A 6,956-nucleotide genomic window follows, 5' to 3' on the forward strand; every position below is an offset into this window, starting at 1 on the left:
CAGATGTGATTACATCCATCTTTTCTTTCTTTCTCCCCCTCACACACACAGGAAGCGCTCTTTGCTGTTTGATACTGTCTGCACTCAGACTACGTACGTTCACATGGTGGTAGAAAAATCATCACACCAGCCATCATAGCAGAACTGTAAGGGTTCCATTGCAAATTAGACCAATTCCCGCCCCTGCCCTTTTTTTTTTTTTGCAGATGTGCTTGGATTTTGGTCAGAAATCAGTGCATATTCTGGTGGCTCTCATAGCATGATGGGTGAGTGTGGTGTTAAAACACCCTGACTGGTGCATCACTGAGAAAATTTAGTTTCTCCCAAAATCAGTGCATTATAATGTAAGTTTATTTTTGTAACATGATGCAAAATTACAGCTCATTTAAATGAAGAGGACATATTTATCTGAGGGGAATTCCATAATGAATATTGTGTTTTCCTTCATCACGTCATGCAAACTAACTATAGGAGGAAACGCATTTTGAGATTACCGTAAGATTGATTGTAAATAAAGTTTATTCCATTCAAGGAAAAGAACTTTGCAACAAAATAAATAAATTGATTTCTCAGCCAGTCAACCCATGCAACTGAAAGGGTGTAGGTAGAAGCAAAACGTATATACACCTCCCCCCTTTTACCTCAGCAACTTTTACTAATCACAACAAAACCAAAACAAACAGTGAGCAGAACAGCAAACACACAGACATCTTAAAATCACTGTCAAATTTACCAAATGTTGGTCATAGCATCTGAGCCCTTGAATTTGTCCCCCTCAGCGCTGAAATTCGAAAATTGTTTCCACACAGCATGATTTGTGATCGTATTGGCAGTATCATATGAATCCCTTACCTAAATGCTAAGGACTAAAATTATAGTTGTACCAAAGAAAATTCTTTTCATGACAAATCTTTAAAACAAAAAACAGTGCCACTATACCTTTTTAAAATGTTAACATACAAATGGCCACATTTATCCCAGCAATGGGCTGGGATAGGTTCCAGCCCCTCACTGTGACCCTCAACTGGAATAAGTAGGTATATAAAATGAATGAGTAAATGAATGGATGGTCAGATCACTGCTTATTTATTTGTTTGTTTGTTTGGGGGGTTTTATGTTCAACACAACGACAAAACCTCTTTATAAAACTATTGGAAATGGGTTAGGTTTTATTAGGAAGCCCGGCGGGGCTGGGGACAGCGGTTGCAAAGCAACGCTGTTCCTGTAAAGTGGAGTGATAGCACCATCGCCTGTGTGGTTTTGTGGATCAGGCCCACATCCCAAAATTTGAAATGCAGGGAGTCGCTTGGTCCTTGTGGAACTACAGGGAGCAGTCAAAACAGATAATCTTACATATCCTCCCAACATTACTTGAGATAAACATGAAACGTTGCACAGTGATGCATAGCAAAACAGATAATCTTACATATCCTCCCAACATTACTTGAGATAAACATGAAACGTTGCCAAATTTGGTAAATGTAAGTCACAAGGGGGCACCACAAATAGAAAAATGGCAAAACATGACTTAAAATACATGCATTTATTTGCATTAACTTCACTTTGTTGTAATTGTGGACCACATCTGAGTTAAATCTAACAATTTGGTGATGACTGCATAAGGTGGGCATGCCTCATTATGCAAATTACACTTGAATGACAGTCCTCTTTTGTGCTGGTAAGACAGCACAAAGAAGAGTGGATGAGTGAACTGGCTTGTGAAGAAGGCGGGCTGTGTTGTTGACACTGGAGTGTCTCACAAGAGTGGCAAGGAGAAGAACCCTCCACAGGATGCTGACATGGTGGGAGTCACAGCTCTTATTCAGTGGATGTGCTGAAAAAAAAGGATATCTTGGTTGATGTTTGTCCTCTTGACATTACATTTGAGGTGATAGCACCATCACCCGTGTGGTTCTGTGGGTCAGGCCCACATCCCAACATTTGAAATGTAGGGAGTCCATGGGCCTCGCAGGGGCTCAGGAGGTGGTCCACATAGTATGTAGCACAATCTGCACATACGTTCAGTGGACACTCACGTGTTTGTTATTAAGATGATTAAGTCCAGTAGACATAAAACATGGTCCAATGACACAGAAAAATTAACAAAAAGATGCCTGCCAAATGTTTTAGTAGTTGGTCACAAGTTGGTGCCACAAGTAGGAAAGTATTAATCTGAAATTAGATGCATGAAATTCATATCGCAACAACTTAGCCATGAAAGTCCAACAATGTTTAAAGAAGAATTTTCCATAATTTTCAGTATGAGTAGTTTTAAATCACACAGACACTGCAGATGCAGTATTTGCTCTGAGAGTGCTCATGGAAAAGTGTAGAGAAGGCCAGAAGGAGTTGCATTGTTTGTGGACTTAAAGAAAGTTTATGAAACAGTGCCAAGAGCAAAGGTGTGGTATTGTATGAGGAAGTCTGGTGTGGCAGAGAGGCAAATGAGGAAGGTGCAGGATATGTGCAAGGACAGTCACCACACTGACTTTGCTGTGTTTGAAGTCCCTTGTCAAAATTCCTGAGGAAGTCATTTTTCTGAACTCTATTCCCAATGTGCTCAGAGGATTGGTCAGGTTAAAACTTATTGTGATTGTCATATTAAAAAAATATATATATTCAGCCCAATCATCTGACCTTTGTGTACCATAAAGAGAATATTTAAATATAAAAAAAAAGTGTTGTTGCTATTTGGTAGAACACTTGGAACACTTTATGAAGGTAAATTAGAGTTTGAATATTGGTAAATATAAACTGACGGACACCACAGTTACCTCGACGTACAACACCTCATGCACATGGTCGGAGCAACGGCTGTGATTCAGTGGAAGAACTGTAAAAGTATGGAAGTCTTAGTTGAATTTAGTCCTCCTGACGGCAAAGTTTGAGTGACAGCGCCGTTGCCCATGTGGTCCTGATCTTACAGCTGCATGGGCCTCAGGACTCGGGAGGCAGACCATGTACGTGACCTGGACCCCGTGTATACATGCTGGCAAGTCTAGTTTATTATGTGAAACTGTTGTGGATTTATGCCTACCAACATATTTAAGGTAAAAATTTGCCTTAGCTATAAAAAAAAGTCACTGTGGTGGAATTTATTTATTTTTTAAGTATTTGTACAGGCACTATTTAGGGACAGAACTATTTTAGCACAAGTCTTGCAAACCCAAATGATACCCAACCATATTAAGTATAACGTGTAGAGATTCCAACTTTTGTCGCACACAGATGTGTGTCTTTAAAAATGTTTTTGAAAGCATGGCTCTTAGTCTTAATTCAAGACAATCACAAACCTAGACACGCCAAGCCCTCACTCAGCTTATCAAGTGCTACAATCAGGGCATCCACTGACTTTGCACAGATGACAGTACTGTATATGGAGTCAAGATCGGTAAACCTTCCTCGCAGAGAAAGACATCAATGTGTCCCTTCTTGTAATTACACCTGGCTTTCTTTGCCTTGTAGGTATAACACAACTTCACACTAAGGGTGTAACATTACATGTATTTGTATTGAACCGTTTTGGTACAGGCCATACGGTTCGGTACAGGGCTGTGCACGGGTGAGTTTGCGTTTCATGTGTTTACATTGAGTGTTGCCAACTTAGCGACTTTCTCGCTAGATCTGGTGACTTTCCAAACCCTCTTGACCACTTATTTTCTCAAAAGTGACTAGCGACAAATCTAGCTACTTTTCCTGGCATTACTGGAGACTTTTCTGATGTTTGTCGACTGAAAGTGAAAGTCTCTGTTGTCACCGAGCGGCAGCGGGTCTCTCCCTCCTCTGCTGCCTGCAGCAGCCCTAAAGCACTGAGCGGAGGGATATCTACAATCCTCCTCACTTGGACTCACTCAGCCTACTGACATCGTTTGCTGTGCTGTGATTAAATAGTCCCCAGACTTTGAGAAACCCTGGCCTTGAAAAGTTATTTTATTTTAATAAGTGATGGCCAATTTTAATGGCAAAATAAATAAACAAACCAAGAATCAAGTTTATTTGTGGTTCTAAATATTAAGTTGGTTTTACTCACTTTTTTGCCTCTCCCACAATGTTTTTGTTTTCAAAACTTTGTTTAAAAAGATATATTAATAAACATTAAATGAACAGTTAATAGAAAGATAGAAAATAAAATAAATAGTAAAAAGTAAAGGGATTCTTTAACATCAATTCTCTTTAAAAAAAAAAAAAAAATCCCTTATAGAGTGTGACCATTTTGGACAAGTTACGTTTCTGGCAAAAAATATAAAGGTTGAATAAAATTGAACAGGGCTTCATGCTGGAACCATTGTTCTGCTCTTTACTCGTGGAAAGGTTTTGTTAAAAGCTGTTTACTAGAAATGTATTTTTTTAGAATATTTCATACGTTTGTCATTTATTTGAGAACATTTTATTTAATTTATTACCAGGCAGCACTTTGCAATTATTTTATTTTCCTGTTTGTATAATGTTACAATAAATTGTTGGTTTAAACAAGCAAATTTAAGTTTTGCATTTTGTTCCCATACTGTACCGAAAATGAACCGAACCGAGTTACGTACCAAACCGTGATTTTTTTTGTGTATCGTTACACCCCTACTTCACACTGGTACTCTCTGGCAACATGATCATAAAATGTGTATGAATCTATGAGCCTCCACAAGCGTGAACCCGCCATACATCCATTCCACCCACCAAGGACGTGTCAGCGCTCTACTCAAATCCCTCCATTTGACTTGGCACATGTCACAAATGAGAGTAGGACTGAGTTAAAAGAAGATGGGGAGGCAGGCAGGGCAGCTATTTCCAAACAGCTGGTTCATAAAAGAGCGTCTGACGCCTAGCAGATGTGCATTTCTGTTATCATGGTCCGTCTTAACCTTTAAACAAGCTGCAGTCGGAGTCGAGAAAAGAGGTGAATTCAGTGTTAATAGCTGAATGAGATCATATTGTAGTGTCTTAAAAACTGTTTCCCTTTATATACCTATAAAACAAACCTTCAAAGAAAGGAGAGAGCAAGATTAAGCCTATTAGAAAAGCTCTTAAGAAACACTATACCCTCAGCCATGTGTAAGTGCACGACGAGCTCATGCATTGGCCGTGCAGACAGTAATAAATGGCTTTCTTTTAAAAGACAGTATTATAGAAGTAATTCTTGGAGATGCTGAGACCTTTCTGAAAGCTGTTCAAATCTCTCAGGCATCTGCACTGCATCATGGAAAAAAGGAGAGTAAGCTGGAGAGAATAGAAGAGCCATAAAACATGCTGGCACTGAGTTATGCTGTAAATCTAAAATTCTTTGTTGAGAATTGTCCTGACACTGAGCTGCCAAATAATAGTTTTGCAAAGAACCTTTCAAACGGTCCCGTAGCTTCACTGTAATACTGGCAGTAAATTGGGCAAAATACCTGATGTGTAAAAACCAAATCTGGACTGTACAACTCGGTATCACAGCAAGCAAATATCTGTAACAATCATGAAAACTAGTTTTTAATTGGAAAAAGTAGAATAATTTTGTTTTTTTCTCTGCTTGGACAATGTTGTGGAAGAGGCTGAACTTTGAGCACTCACACCTAATCCTCTAAAGTCAAGCACGCGCGCGCGCGCGCGCACACACACACACACACACACACACACACACACACACACACACACACACACACACACACACACACACACACACACACACACACACACACACACACACACACACATCTTTTGGTTCTAATCTGGCCAGCAGTGTGGAAAACATTTTCTTCACACTTTTCCACTGTTGCGGTCCTTTCAGAGAGGGTGTGGTTTGGGGCGGTGCTGCAGTGGAACCATCTCCTCATTCACTTACCCTTCTTTTAGAACTCAGCCCTTCTCATGTGCATGTGAAAAAAATTGGAATTCTGTAAGCTGCTCTGTCTGTACCCACATTCAGATTCATGCAAATAACTTTGAAATGTCTTTAATATTATTATTCAGTAGATTATAAATTGATATTTTAATCAGTTATTGCGTTATGTTTCACTTGCAAAGTCTGAAGTAAAGTTTAAGACATTGTTGAAGCTCAACGTTTATGTTATCAGAGTGACCATTTTTGTGTGAAATTGAAGACTAGAGTGTATCTATTCAAGGAAAAATGGAGCATTTAATTGTTTTAAGAGGTTCCCCCTCCCCACATGTGACTCTCCAAACATCACTCCTTCAGCTCACCTCTTGCCCTTCCAGCACAACATGCTTACCACCAAATTATCAGTTTGACTGCAAACATTCAGGGAATGCTGTCTGATACTCATCTGCCTTAAAACAAATATTCCCTGCAGCTTTATACATCATCAGTTTACATTTTAAGGCTTCACATCATTAATGGCATGTGTAACAAAATCAGTGTATAATCAATGGGTGAAAAAGCAACAAGCGGGTGACACTGCAGATGCAACACTTACCCTGAGATGACGTGGCTCTACTCCAAAGTATTTGTGCAGGAAAAATGAAGAGTTACGTAAAAGAGCTGCACAGTGGACCTTTGGGCATTATCCTCTGGGTAAATTCCCCGTGCTGGCTTTTCCAGCTCCTCCCGAAGGAAGGCGGATGAGCGAGGCAGTGATGGGGACACTGATAAGAGATGAGCAGAGTCCTGAGTGAAAGAGGTTTGGATGAGACAGAAAGAGACAGACACCCTCCTGGTACTGCACCGGAGGAGCTGTGGTGCTGAATTCGAGGCTGGGAAGGGACAAACTTCCAAACTCCTGGACTTCTGCCACCTCTCTCTTCCTCCTCCCATTTTCTCTAAAGAAAGAAAAAAAGAGAAAAGAGGATGGGGGGGTTCTTAAATGAGAAACAGACACACAGCCCTGTTTGGTCTGGACTTGAGCAGGATGATGTCACAAACCTGGAGTGGGAATTTCTCTTTACCTTCTACATTTTGCCATGACTCCCTCTGCCTCTGTAGGGCCCTTGTTCAACAGTCTACCAGTTCTGCACGTCTTTGA

The 6,956-nt window shown here is 40.2% G+C and overlaps 1 protein-coding gene across 1 annotated transcript in view; it reads right to left on the reverse strand.

The window, feature by feature from the left end:
* The window catches only part of LOC117524321 (collagen alpha-3(VI) chain-like), a 58,377-nt gene extending 51,699 nt beyond the window's left edge, over nucleotides 1-6,678 (reverse strand). Inside the window, exon 1 of the mRNA XM_034186083.1 lies at nucleotides 6,411-6,678. The gene's annotated coding sequence lies outside the window, so the exon portion shown is untranslated. The remainder of the gene's footprint in view (nucleotides 1-6,410) is intronic.
* Nucleotides 6,679-6,956: the final 278 nt, after the last annotated feature.

The sequence above is a fragment of the Thalassophryne amazonica genome, chromosome 14 (genome assembly GCF_902500255.1).
Source record: "Thalassophryne amazonica chromosome 14, fThaAma1.1, whole genome shotgun sequence".
NCBI classification, from domain to species: domain Eukaryota; kingdom Metazoa; phylum Chordata; class Actinopteri; order Batrachoidiformes; family Batrachoididae; genus Thalassophryne; species Thalassophryne amazonica.